Source organism: Ursus maritimus, unplaced genomic scaffold, assembly GCF_017311325.1.
Source record: "Ursus maritimus isolate PB19 unplaced genomic scaffold, ASM1731132v1 scaffold_35, whole genome shotgun sequence".
Lineage (NCBI taxonomy): Eukaryota > Metazoa > Chordata > Mammalia > Carnivora > Ursidae > Ursus > Ursus maritimus.
In genome coordinates this window covers 467,898-482,239 of record NW_024426119.1, presented here as the reverse complement: position 1 = coordinate 482,239, position 14,342 = coordinate 467,898, and the positions used below count along the sequence as shown (strand labels likewise).

The window sequence follows — 14,342 nt, the reverse complement described above, 5'->3', positions numbered from 1 at the left end:
AAAGAGGGGCGCCTGGGTGGCACAGCGGTTAAGCGTCTGCCTTCGGCTCAGGGCGTGATCCCAGGGTTATGGGATCGAGCCCCACATCAGGCTCCTCTGCTATGAGCCTGCTTCTTCCTCTCCCACTCCCCCTGCTTGTGTTCCCTCTCTCGCTGGCTGTCTGTCGAATAAATAAATAAAATCTTAAAAAAAAAAAGATCCTCTCTTAAAAAAAATGTTCATAAAAGAAACAGATCAGATACTAAACTACTTCAATGAGCAAAGCTTCTTTGTGGGCTATATAAATATATATATATATATATATATATATATATATATATATATATATATATATATATATATAATGGCAGGTCCTTGCTCTTTGGGTTAGAGGTAGTATTCCCCTTAATGACTGCAGATGCAGTCAACTTTTTCTCAACAAGAGTAATGTGAAAGTGGGCTAGGGGGGAGAAACAAAAACAGATGGTGGGCAGGAAGTCTATGGTCCTGTCCCTCCCTAACTTCATATTCTTGGATTTGGAGGCAGAAATCCTGTTGCATAAAAGGGGGAAAAATCAGAAATAAACATGGATAGGACGCCTGGGAGCTCAATCAGTTAAGGGCCTGCCTTCAGCTCAGGTCATGATCTCAAGGTCCTGAAATCGAGTCCTGCATCGGGTGCCTTGTCAGCAGGGAGCCTGCTTCTTCCTCTGCCAGCAGCTCCCCCTGTTTGTGCTCGCTCTCTCTAGCAAATAAATTAAATCTTTAAAAAATAAATAAATAAAAGAAATAAACATGGATAAAAATGATCTCTCTCATATTAGAATATCCTAACAAACACTGAATGCTTCCAGAGAGGTGAACCACACAGCTGGGAAACAGTAGAGAAACTTTCTTACTTTATGCTCCCTTTGTACAAAATTTTGCCTTTCATACAAGTATTACTTACTTTAAAAATAAGTCAAATTAAAATAAAAAATCACTAGTAATTCAACCACCAATCTATTCTGGTGCTTCTCCTCTCATGCAGTTCAGTTTGTTTTTGTTTTTTTTAAAGATTTTATATATGCATTTGACAGAAAGAGATAGAAAGCACAAGGGGGGAGCTGCAGAGGGAGAGGGAGAAGCAGGCTCCCCGCTGAGTAAGGAGGCTGATGTGGGGTTTGATCCCAGGACACTGGGATGATGACTTGAGCTGAAGGATAGATGCTTAACCAACTGAGCCACCCAGGCGCCCTATTATGCAGTTTAGTTTCTACAGGCTGCATTTTGTCATTAACATTGTGTTCTCCTACATATTAAAAAGTCTTTTTGAAAATGATTTAAATGACTATATACTATTTTATCATATGAATATTATTTTTATTTTTGCTATTTCAGAAAATACTTTGATGGACATATATATTTGTACGAAATTGATTATTTCCTCTGGATAAGCTCATGCCTGGGTCAAAAAATATGATTATAGATCTCTTCAAATATATGATAGAAGCCCTTCCATATACTGTGACTGGGAGCAGTGGTTTTTAGTCAAAAAATCATTTAAAATGAGGATTCATTTAAAACAGAGAAATGTACACATGTACCTTAAAATAATGCATATGCATCATCTATGATTTCTACTTTGGGTTTCTCTCAAGTGGCCCAAGATCTAATGCCACTCACAAAGCAGTATCAGTACAAAATTCTAAATGGTTATGGTTTTACTTCACTTATCTTTAGCTTCATAAGCTACACTCAAGTTGATATGAAGTTTTTGAGTCACTTGCCTTCATCTAGTCTATCTAAAGCATTCCAACTAGTTTTCATAGAAACAATGCTTTTATTTTTTAAGATTTTATTTATCTGACAGAGAGCAAGAGCATAAGCATGGGGAATGGCAGAGGGAGATGCAGGCTTCCCGCTGAGCAGGGAGCCCGATACACGTGGGGCTCGACCCCAGGGCCAAGTCGAAGGCAGACACTTAACTGACTGAGCCACCCAGGGGCCCTGAAACAATGCTTTTAAACTTCTATTTTAAACTGCTGCATTTACGAAACTGGGCAACTATGTAAGTCTGGCAAATGGGCAGATGGATGGACAGCTGCCCTTCAATCCACACTCCTGCCGACAGAGGTGGGCAATGACCACCATCTGCACCCTTGATGATAGAAGATTCTGTATTATGAATTTTTACCTTTGAAAATTTGACGGACGATAAATAAGATTATGTTTTAGTCTGTATCTGAAAGAAGTAATATGAAGTTGTACTTTTCTTAGGTGATTAAACTGAAAGGACGAGGCTGTATGTTGTGACAGGGTGACAGAAGTCCTAGAGTCAGATTCCCTGGGTTTCAGTCCTGCTTTAACCATTTAATAGTTATGTGATCTTACGCAAATTACTTAACCTCCTATTTGAAGAGTAGTGTTGTAAGGATTAAACAAAATAATCCACGTGCCACAATGTCTGGCACATGGTTAATCGTCATGTAAATGTTAGCTATCATTAAGTCATACATGAACATCACTGATGAAGCAAGTTGCCCTTGGTGTTAAGAAACATTCTTTGTGGTGTCAGCAAATTTCAATGCCAGTTTCCTGTTACATGTGTTATATGTTTCTGTGCATGTGTACATGTAGCACAGGAAAAAAATAAAAAAGAGACTGAAAGGACAAAAGTTCTTTCTAAAGACTGGTATCACAGTTGAATCCTTTTTTCCTGTTTATTTTTCTACAGTTTTAAGGTTGAATCATTTTCTTCGGCTTATTTTTCTGTATCAATTTCCTACAGTAAAAAAAAGTTACATTTTAAATGAAAGAATTAAGTTTCTTTTTTAGCATAAGACAATACATTAATAAGAAATGATAAATTAAATGTTCTTGGGCCTTGAAACACATACATTCTCAAGTTATGTAAAGGAACACAAAAGAACTGTAAAATTATAAAACCCAGCAACCTGAATCACTTCAATGTAGAATTTTGGTGTTATATACAGCTACATCATGGCAACTGGTAGTTTCCTGCCTCGTTCCTGCTCACACCTTCAGCCTCCCAACTTTTCCTATTGCAAAATTCTCATTATACCACATTTATAGCAGGAGAAACACAGAGAAGCCATTGTAATACACTATGTTAAGTATGGTAATATTCCTGATGATTTATCAAATAGTTTAGGGGGAAAAATTGCTCTTTGAGTTAAATGATGAAATAGAAGAGAGTAGCTTAAAGCAAAGATACTTGAAGAGTCATTTTAGGGGCACCTGGGTGGCTCAGACAGTTAAGCATCTGCATTCAGCTCAGGTCATGATCCCAGGGTCCTGAGATGGAGCCCCGTATCGGGCTCCCTGCTCTGTGGGGAGTCTGCTTCTCCGTCTCCCTCTGCTGCCTGCCTCTCCCTCTGCCTGCCACACTCCCCCTGCTCGTATGCACGAGGGCTCTCTCTTCGTCGAAAAAATAAATCAGTCTTAAAAATAAAAAACCCAAAACCTCATTTTACAGAGTAACAACAGCTTCTAGACCAGTAGAACTCACCCAGTGTTCTCAACGAGGGTTTCAGTAATTTTAATCAATGTGTTCAATTTATTTTCATAACTATTACAAGGGTGATCGAAGCAAGTGTTGGGCTGAACAGATCATGTGACCTAGTGTAGAGCGGTTACGACTTATCGTAAGGACTAAAAAGCATACTTCAATATCAAGCCAGATTTTAAAAAAATGATTCTGTGATTTCCTAAAGGTGACATTCCTCTCTCAGGTATATTTGGACACAGGGGAGGCAGCTTACAAAGACTGTAAACACGGCACTCAAAACATGACCAAGTGAATGGCATGCTAATGTGCTGTTTATAAACTACATGAAACAGTAATATTTTGGTAGAAAAATGACATATTCTGTTGACATGTTTGGAGTCTTTTAACCCCTTCTAGATTCAAATGTGATTGGGGGTTAACATTTTGAAAGAATGTCTCAGTTACATGGGGCATGGCTTGGTGGACAGATGAGTAACAATGGAGAAGGAGAAGAAAAAGAAGCCCAGAAACCAGTATAAGCAGTGCTCATCCATGCACCCTCCAGGGAAATGGCACCCCATCAAGTTCCCTGGATGTCTAATGCACTTGCTAGGTTTATTCCTCTTTGAGGAAATGGATTTACCAAGTTATCAGAGCCTGATATTATTACTCAAATCATAAAACTAAGTACCCTTACTCTGATTCCATGTTCAGAACAACTCAAAGCCCCTAGTACCTGGAATAAACCACAAGGGTTTTTTATTTGCTGATTCATCACACCATCTTCTATTAATTCAGTCCACCATCCATGGAAGACTGGTTTAAGAAATAATGTCAAGGGGCGCCTGGGTGGCACAGCGGTTAAGCGTCTGCCTTTGGCTCAGGGCGTGATCCCGGCGTTCTGGGATCGAGCCCCACATCAGGCTCCTCCGCTATGAGCCTGCTTCTTCCTCTCCCACTCCCCCTGCTTGTGTTCCCTCTCTTGCTGGCTGTCTCTATCTCTGTCAAATAAATAAATAAAATCTTTAAAAAAAAAAAAAAGAAATAATGTCAAATTCAGGAAGACAGATCAAGCATGAAAATACAGATTTTTGGAGATTCAGTGGGTATAAGATGGTAATACATCATTTCAATCAATTAGACCAAACTCAATTCCAACTCTCTTATGACTAAGTTACCCTGAAATGAATATTAAAAAATTGATGCTATGTGGGAATCACCATTCCCGCCACCTCTTCCTTATTTTTAATAGTTAAGTCCACTGAGTATACTACATTAAGGAACTGGTATTAATAATGGGAAAAAGAAGTTAGCTAAATTCTGAGAACTAGGTGGCTGCCTATAAACGCCTTTACCAGTAATAGTTGACCTACAGACTTAATTTTTTCAATGCCTTACACTGAAAAGTGCACAGGGCAGGGGTAGGTGCAGAAAAGTATGTTATAACTTATGTAAAAACAAAATGTGTATGTGAGTGATTTTATATTCACTGACTATCTTTGAAAGGTTAAACAAGAAACTGGGGACAACAGTCACTTCTAGAGAGAGGATAAGTGTGGCTGGGGGATGAGATGAGAGGGAGACTTTTCCCTTTTGCGCTTTCTGAATTTTGTATCAAACCAAGTATTATTTTTTTAACGAAATTAAAATGTACTGATAGTGGGGTGCCTTGCTGGCTCAGTAGGTAGAGTGTGTGATTCTTGATCCTGGGGTTGTGAGTTTGAGCCCCAAGTTGAGTACAGACATTACTTTAAAATAAAATCTTTATTTTCCCCCATAACAGACTCTTAACTATAGAGAACAAGCTGAGGGTTACTGGAGGGAGGTGGGCAGGGTATGGGTTAAATGGGTGATGGGTATTAAGGAGGACACTTGTGATGAACACTGGGTGTTGTATGTAAGTGATGAATCACTAAATTCTACACCTGAAACTAATATTAAATTGTATGTTAACTGGAATTTAAATAAAAACATGAAAAAAGGAAAATATTTTTTAAAAACTAATAAAATGTATTGATAGTATAAGATCTTCTTAAATGGCTAAATACCTGAATCTTTAGGAAGACTTAGGGTTTCTAAAGCCAAGTAGGTGATTATCTTAGCATGTTTTGGTGAATATCTCTTATTCTCCCTGTTAGAATATTCCAGTATTTTTCTGGAAATAGTCATAGGGAGGAAAAATACTCTAATCCTTTCTTATTGTCTTTTTTTTTTTAAGATTTTACTTATTTATTCGACAGAGATAGAGACAGCCAGCGAGAGAGGGAACACAAGCAGGGGGAGTGGGAGAGGAAGAAGCAGGCTCATAGCGGAGGAGCCTGATGTGGGGCTCGATCCCAGAATGCCGGGATCACGCCCTGAGCCGAAGGCAGACGCTTAACCGCTGTGCCACCCAGGCGCCCCTTTCTTATTGTCTTCTTAAACTCAGAAATGTACATAAATAAACACATATATAAGACAACATCACTGCCCTTTGAGAATTAAATCAACAAATGATGATGCTAGGGTCCTTTTATAACAATACTTCTTAATCCTTCTTACACTCCAACACTTGCAAGGATTACCGCATGTCCCTATCCATTAGGATGGTTTGTTACCACTGTCCCCTGGGCTGAAATCAGAATGTAGGCTGAAATTTGAAAATGTCCCCTTCCCTAGGGAACACCGTTTTCCAGCATAGGAATCTTACACTGCCTTAATGAGGTATAATGAAATCCAGGTCTAAAACTTAACTGTAGGGGCGCCTGGGTGGCTCAGTCATTAAGCGGCTGCCTTCGGCTCAGGGTGTGATCCCAGAATCCTGGGATCGAGCCCCACACCAGGCTCCTCCGCTGGGAGCCTGCTTCTTCCTCTCCCACTCCCCCTGCCTGTGTTCCCTCTCTCGCTGGCTGTCTCTCTGTCAAATAAATAAATAAAATCTTTAAAAAATAAAATAAAATAAAACTTAACTGTAACCAAATTTAACATATTAACCTCATTTAAAAAAAAAATCACCCCTCTCGGGGCGCCTGGGTGGCACAGCGGTTAAGCGTCTGCCTTCGGCTCAGGGCGTGATCCCGGCCTTATGGGATCGAGCCCCACATCAGGCTCCTCTACTATGAGCCTGCTTCTTCCTCTCCCACTCCCCCTGCTTGTGTTCCCTCTCTCGCTGGCTGTCTCTATCTCTGTCAAATAAATAAATAAAATCTTTAAAAAAAAAAAATCACCCCTCTCAATTATTTCCCCTCAACCCTGAACTCATATGCCAACTGCCTGTGAGTAGCTCCATGTGGATGTCAGTTCCACAGTCAACAATTCTTGAACTCAACATATTGAAAACAGAACGCTTAGTATCCACCCTCTCAAATCTGATCTCTCAACTGTTCCTAATTCAGTAAACAGAACCATCATCCTCCCATTTGTGGAAAGCGCCAAAGGATTCATTCTTATCTTCTGTTTTCATAAATTCCCTATGTCCAATCCACTGATTCTGCCTTTTTAACATATTCCCAAACTATTCATTTCTCTCCATTTCAGTTACCAACATCCTAGCCCAAACTATCATCACTTCTCTCTTGGACTAATACCAATTCCTCTAGCCACACTGGACTTCTGTCCTTAAACACGTCAAGTTCATTTCCATTCTGTAGCCAAACCATTCCTTCTGCTTAAAACATTCCTCCCATATATTCTCAGGGCTACTACTTCTCAGCTAAAATGTTACCCACCCAAGAGCATTTCCCTGACCACCCAATCAAGAATAGCCCCAACCTCACCTCCATTCCCTATACTAGTACCTTGTATTTTTCCCCCACCATAGCAATTATCACTACCTGAAATTAGCTTGCTTATTTGCTAATTGTTCATGTCCTCCCACTACTGTGAGCTCCATGACAGCAGGAATCCTATTCATTTTATCTAGAATAGTGCTTGGCACATAGTGGGTGCTTAATAAACAGCTGAGGAAGGAAGTAACCTATCTAAAGAAGGATGATGTCAACCATGAAAGATAATGATAATGATCAGCTGGGAGGAGGAGTCACAAAATATTAAAGAACGTCAATGGAGGGGCCCCTGGGTGGCTCAGTTGGTTAAGCATCTGCCTTTGGCTCGGGTCCTGGTCCGAGCATCCTGGGATTGAGCCCTGCATCAGGCTTCTTGCTCAGTGGGGGGTCTTCTCCTTCTCCCTCTGTGCTCTCTCTCAAGTAAAAAAAAAAAAAAAAAAAAAAACTTAAAAAAAAAAAAAAGAACATCAATGGGAGGGGCGCCTGGGTAGCTCAGTGGTTAAGCATCTGCCTGCACCTCAGGTCATGATCCCGGGGTCCTGGGATTGAGCCCTCCATCGGGCTCCCTGCTCAGCGGGGAGTCTGCTTCTCCCTCTCCCTCTGCCTGCCACCCCACCTGCTTGTGCTCTTTCTCTCTGTCAAATAAATAAATAAAATCTTAAAAAAAAAAAAAGTCAATGGAAGAATGCCTAACTGTGCCATGATATTCCAATTCTCCTTTCGGATACATGGTAAGCTTATACTTGCCCATCATCTTGAAGTTAGGTATGGTCATATGACTTGCTCTTGCCAATGAAATATAAACAGAAGCCTTTGAGAGCCACTTTGTGTGATTCGCTCCTATCACCATCCCTCTATTGTGGCAACTAGCAACAGGGCAGAGATTAAGGTTCCATCTGTCCACATTCCTTAGCAAGGATAACATAGAGCAGAGTCCCCAGATAACTCACACGTAAGATGAATCAAGGAGAAATAAGCCTTTGTTATTTGAAGCCACTGAGATTTGGGGGTTGTTACTGTAAAATAACACAGGCCATCCAGACTGATAAACCACCCAAACAATGCAGTGGGCACATAATAATGTAGTCAGTATCACTAAGTAGTCAAGTGATGCCATTAAGTATACATAAGTAATTTCCTTCTGATTATTACTCAGTTTCCAAATAGGTCTGCCAAAAAGAGGAGAAACTGTTTAGGTGGAGTTTATGAATTCTTGTCCCTGATGCTATTTTTCAGTAAATACGCCCCAAATAATGAATGCCACCCTATACAGGCATACCTACTAGCCTTTCCTTACCTGGAAACAGGTGAGAATAACTGTGCTTTTTGCTTATTATCTACACCAACTATTTAATAATTAAACAGTTACTGAGTTCAGGTCATTGTGGAGGAAATAAAAAAGTAGATTGGGGGTGCCTGGGTAGCTCAGTCGTTAAGCGTCTGCCTTCGGCTCGGGGCGTGATCCCAGGGTCTCAGGATTGAGCCCCACATCGGGCTCCCTGCTCCGCTGAGAGCCTGCTTCTTCCTCTCCCACTTCCCCTGCTTGTGTTCCCTCTCTTGCTATCTCTCTGTCAAATAAATAAATAAAATCTTAAAAAAAAAAGTAGATTAGATAAAATGTAGAAGTCCTTGGATACCAGGTCAGGAACCTGGACTTTAATTTTATAGACAAAATACACTTACTGAGAAGCTTTGTATAGAAATCATATGATTAAAAACTATTCTTGGGGTACCTGGCTGGCTCAGTCGGTAAAGCATGAGGCTCTTGATCTCAGGGTCATGAGTTTGAGCCCCACACTGGGTGTAGAGATTACTTAAGTAAACTTTTTTTTTTTTAATTTTTAAAAAAACTATTCTTGAAGATTATTTTATATGGCAGTTGTAGAAATAGGATGACTGGAACAGGAATGCCAAGGGTACTAGTTTCCAACAGCTGTGCCATGAATCCTCCATAATCAATCTATATGATTTATTTTGGCTACAACACTAAATATACTGTTAATGATGGTATTAAGTGGTATGGGAAATAAGCTAGGCCAAAACTGCTGCTGCTGTTGTTATTGTTTTTTAAAATTTTAGTTACTTACTTGAGAGAGAGAGAGAGAGAGAGAGAGAGACAGCATGAGCAGGAGGAGTGGCAGTGGGAGAGGGAAGGAAGCATTAGACTCCCCACTGAGCAGGGAGCCAGATGTGGGGCTGGATCCTGGGACTCTGGGATCACGACCTGAGCTGAAGGCAGATGCTTAATCAACTGAGCCAGCCAGGTGCCCCAGCAAGGCCTAAGTTTTTGCAAATTAAGAGTAAAAGGCACACTCAAAAGTCAAGGTGGCCCTAAAGACCTGGAAATGGACAAAACTGTACTCTGAGTATGAGAGGCAATCAGCGCAGTAATTACTACAGAGTTCTGAAAGGCAACCAAGTGAACAACGGATGCTTTACTATCACCTGGAGGTATTTTTATATTATAGGGATGGCTAGATTGTAATCAAGTTGGTTTGCATTCTGGGTTCCTTCAAGATACTCGGCTTCTGTGCAGTATTCCAACGAGTTTGTCTTTCCTCAGCAACAATCCATTCCTTTCATTCAACAAATATTAAGTACGTGTTACAGGCTAATTACCATTCTTGACACTGAGAAAACATGAGTGAACAAAACAATAATCCTTGCCCTCCTGGAGCTTATATGCTAGTGGCACTTAAATTTCATTCTAAAATTTCTCTCCCAATCCTATTACATGGGAGTAGCTTTTACAAATGCCTTTGGCAGATATCATCTGATTAATGCACACTACGAGAAAAACTAATAGTCTCACCAGAGATAATTACCCTTGAAAAGTAAATACTTCACAGATTCACAGGATCTTAGAGCTGGAAAGGACCTTGGAGATAATTTCAATTTACAAATGAGATTAAGGGATCTGCCCAAGAACACTCAGTCACCAGTAGGAGAGCAAAGCCTAGAACTGTGATTTCCAGTGTTAGTGCCTTTTCCATTAACACCAAGCTGCTTGTTTTAAGATCGTACTAGTGAGAAGAAGAGATGCTAGAACGAGCATTCATGATTCATACATAGGTGATATGTTACTGGATGACTGTTCAAGGCAAAAAGAATTTCAGGCAGTGTTTAAACTTAAAAGAAAGGTGGTTATAGGGGAAGCAAACTGGGGGTACCTTTCAGAAGACTCTTTCTCCCATCTCTACCCTCATCATGTCCCCAAAACAAAGACAGGAAATACAAAACTTCTTCAAAGTTAATGCATATTAGAGAAGATACTTGGACATGAGGACGAAGTAGTAAACGTAGCATTTGAATCTAGCAAAGTCAAACCGTACCTTATCTAAGCTGAAAGTGTATGTTCCCAGTAAAGGTACCATTTGTTTTAAGTTTAAAGTTTTTTGTTGTTTTTTTTTAATTACTTTCCTAAATACATTTTCCAGAAAACACCAAATTAACTGATATGGGTCATGAGTATAATGACTGATAAAATAGTAAGGTAATATTGACGAGGGTGATGTTATGAGGCACTAAGTAAGCATTTTTTTAAGGATAATTCCTCTTCCTCCAGAAAAGAGTTATACTCACCTCTTGCATATAAACTGTAACAATCTATACATTCAAAAAACCCAAACACATCCTTTAATCTCTCAAAGATTGCTGAACAACCAACCTGAGCCTTATTTAGTATTCTAATAGAAACTGTATTTTATTTTTTTATTTTTTAATATTTTTTTTAAAGATTTATTTATTTATTTATTCGACAGAGATAGAGACAGCCAGCGAGAGAGGGAACACAGGCAGGGGGAGTGGGAGAGGAAGAAGCAGGCTCATAGCGGAAGAGCCTGATGTGGGGCTCAATCCCATAACGCCGGGATCACGCCCTGAGCCGAAGGCAGACGCCCAACCGCTGTGCCACCCAGGTGCCCCAGAAACTGTATTTTAAATAACTTTTTAAGAAGAGGAAAAAGGAAGACTTGCTAAGAACTGAAAAAGAGGCTTTGTACAAAAAAAAAAAAAAAAAAAATAACGGAAAAAGAAAACCAAAGAAAGATTATTAATTTTAAGAGTTTTACAAAGAAAAAAAAAAAAAAGAGGGAATTCCTCCTGCCTGACCAAAAAAAAAAAAGTTTTAAAGGAAGAATGTAAGCTGATAGGGGCGCCTGGGTGGCTCAGTCGTTAAGCGTCTGTCTGCCTTCAGCTCAGGGCATGATCCCAGAGTCCTGGGATCGAGCCCCACATCAGGCTCCTCCGCTGGGAGCCTGCTTCTTCCTCTCCCACTCCCTCTGCTTGTGTTCCCTCTCTCACTGGCTGTCTCTCTCCCTGTCAAATAAATAAATAAAAAATCTTTAAAAAAAAAAAAGAATGTAAGCTGACAGGCAGCAAGGGGCCTCATTAAAATCTCATTATGGGTCTCTGTGATGGCAGTTTCCATATCTAAAATGAAATATTATGAGATAACCCCCCAAAAATTATTGAGACTTCCGATTTATTTCAGTAGCTCTGCCATTCTTTTAGCTTCCGAGGTTTAAAACCTTGAAGATACCACAGACTTTTGCTCCTATTGTTTTCTATAGTTAATCAGTCACCATATTCTATTTCTTCCTTCAAAATGTCTCTTTTGAATATAAGCAAAATTCCCAATTTCAAAAGAACACACATACAACAAAGACTGTGAGCATTAAAAAGAACATTTTTCAAGCAATGGGAAATACTCATGACCTGCTGAGTCAAAAAAAAAAAAAGGCAAAACAATAAAAACCCACAGGGAGAAAAATGTATAATCCCAGTTTTATAGAAAGGAAAATAATTATCAGCATAAAAAAAGAATTTGAAAAAAAACACCAGAAGAAAATAACAGTTAACAGTTGTTCTTTCTGCTTGGGGTGGGGGTGGGGGGGCTTGAGCGCTTTTAACTTTTTTTTTCACACTCTCTACATTTCCAAACTTTCCTACAATGAACATGCATTATTTTCAGGGAAGATACATTATTTTCCAACTCAGAAAACAAATGTTATCTAAATAATTGTCTCATTTGACCACTACAAGCCATTCTCACTGCCCTTATCCTGTTTCCTTACAGCCTCCCCTCCTCCCAGGACTCCAACAACAGCCTCCTCCTTGAGGTCTCTGAGCCAGCTTCCCCCAGCTTTAATATTACTTGTACTCATGCTCCTAACATTCATCATTCATATTTACATAAAGCACATGGAAGCAGAGGCTGGCCATATAAACAATTAACTCACAACAGGGTTTCTCAACCTCACTACCACTGACATTTGGGGTAATTATTTCTTATGGAGGGGCTGTCCTATTGCAAGATGTTTAACATCAGCGTCCCTGGCCTCTAATCCACTAGAGGCTGGTAGCACCTCCTCCAATTCTAATCATGACACCACCAAAGGTCTCCTGAGGGACAAAAATTGCCCCCAGTGGAGAGCCACTGATAAAAGTCTTTAAACTTCTAAAATCACCCGAGTATCTACATATATGTCAAATCTAAACTTCTTTGCCATATATGTTTTAAACAATTATACTTAGTCTTGCCCACATAATCTCATTTTTCTCAAAAGGAATTTTCCAAATAGATCAGGTTCACTGCTCCCCAGAAAAATCATTTCATTCTCACTTCCAAGTCTTTGAACACAGTATCCTCACTAAAATTCCTCATCCATGCTTCTATTCAGTGCCCTACATCCATCCTCTAGTTGTTGGTTCTTTGCAGAACCATTACCATTCAGCCCAATTCAGTTCACCATACAGCCTCTGCACACAACAGTATTTTATACTGTTGTTGTTAATCGCATATCCCAAACTAAGGTCTGTTGCCCTGGCACATTTCTTTTGTGTAAACAATTGTACCTAACACTGCTGGGCATAGAGACAATCAAAAGCTTGATAACTGATGAATGAAATTTAAATGCTCTGCTGTAAATCACTGTTAACTGCTGATTTCTTATGAAATGATTTTGCTTTGAACCTTTATTCTTGTCATGGAGCTAGAAGTATAATCATTCCAAGCACAGAGTAATCATTCAACAGGATTTCAGAACAAAAACAATATATAACGGTATATTGTAAGGAATATATAGGTTTCAAACTGTTCTCTACACTTTCAAGAAATGATACAAAGGAATTAAAATGATATACAGCACAAACATGAACTTTATGAACTCCATTTATCGTAAAATATTCAACAGAATTTTTGCTCAGTGCACAAAATTTAAGTATGGTCACAACAATTTAATAGTGTGAATGTATATATTCAAACACACTTGACATATATCATATCCCCAGTTGAGAGAAGTAAATGAAAGAGCTTTGTAAACTAAAAAGAGTCACATATAAAGGATGCAGGTAAAGCAGCACAGTTAAAAGCATGAAGCCGGCCTGCTTGGGTTCTGAATATATTCGCTGTGTACCCTTGTACAAGTTACTCAGCTTCTCTAGGTCTCAGTGTCCTCCTTGTCAAAAAGGGGATCATAACAGTATCCGTCCCAAAGTAAAGCTCTCAAACAGCGCTTAGCATATAGAAGGCCCAAAATAAATATTTACCAGTTTTTCTTACATGCTAGTTATCAGCCAAGTAAAAGCCTCAATGTATAAAGTTCTGATTCAAGTCTGAAGCAGGTTCAAACACATAAAACAGAATAAACTATTTACACAAGTTTAAGCTATTAGGTGGTCTAGGTTCTCAGAATTTTTGCCAGTGCTAAACTGATTATTACACAACTCATTTTTGTTAGTATTTTTTTTCTTTTTATCTGTAAAGAAGCTGACATAGACACCTCTGTTTTCAAGGAACTTTACAAGCTACAAGAAAACAACTGAACTCTTTGTTATCTCCATATTTAAGCCAATTTAAAAGCGTGGTAAAAGCCGAGGTACTGTTACAGAACAACTTTTCAGAAAATACAATGAGGTTCTTAAAGTAGCAATCAGCAATTCTTATGCAGCTATGTCAAGTGTTTCTCCTGCTAAACAAAAGCTTATCTGTCAGGGAACCACCGACCCGTCAGAATATAAGGAAACACCGAGGCCCGGCCCCGGCGGCTCGGGAAAGCAGGTCCTCCAACAGATCGCCGCAGACGCGTCCGTCCTCCCCCCCCCCCCCC

At 39.6% G+C, this 14,342-nt stretch overlaps 1 protein-coding gene across 2 annotated transcripts in view; it reads right to left on the bottom strand.

The window, feature by feature from the left end:
• The window catches only part of KATNBL1 (katanin regulatory subunit B1 like 1), a 41,001-nt gene that overhangs the window by 26,199 nt on the left and 460 nt on the right, over nucleotides 1-14,342 (bottom strand). The window lies entirely within an intron of this gene.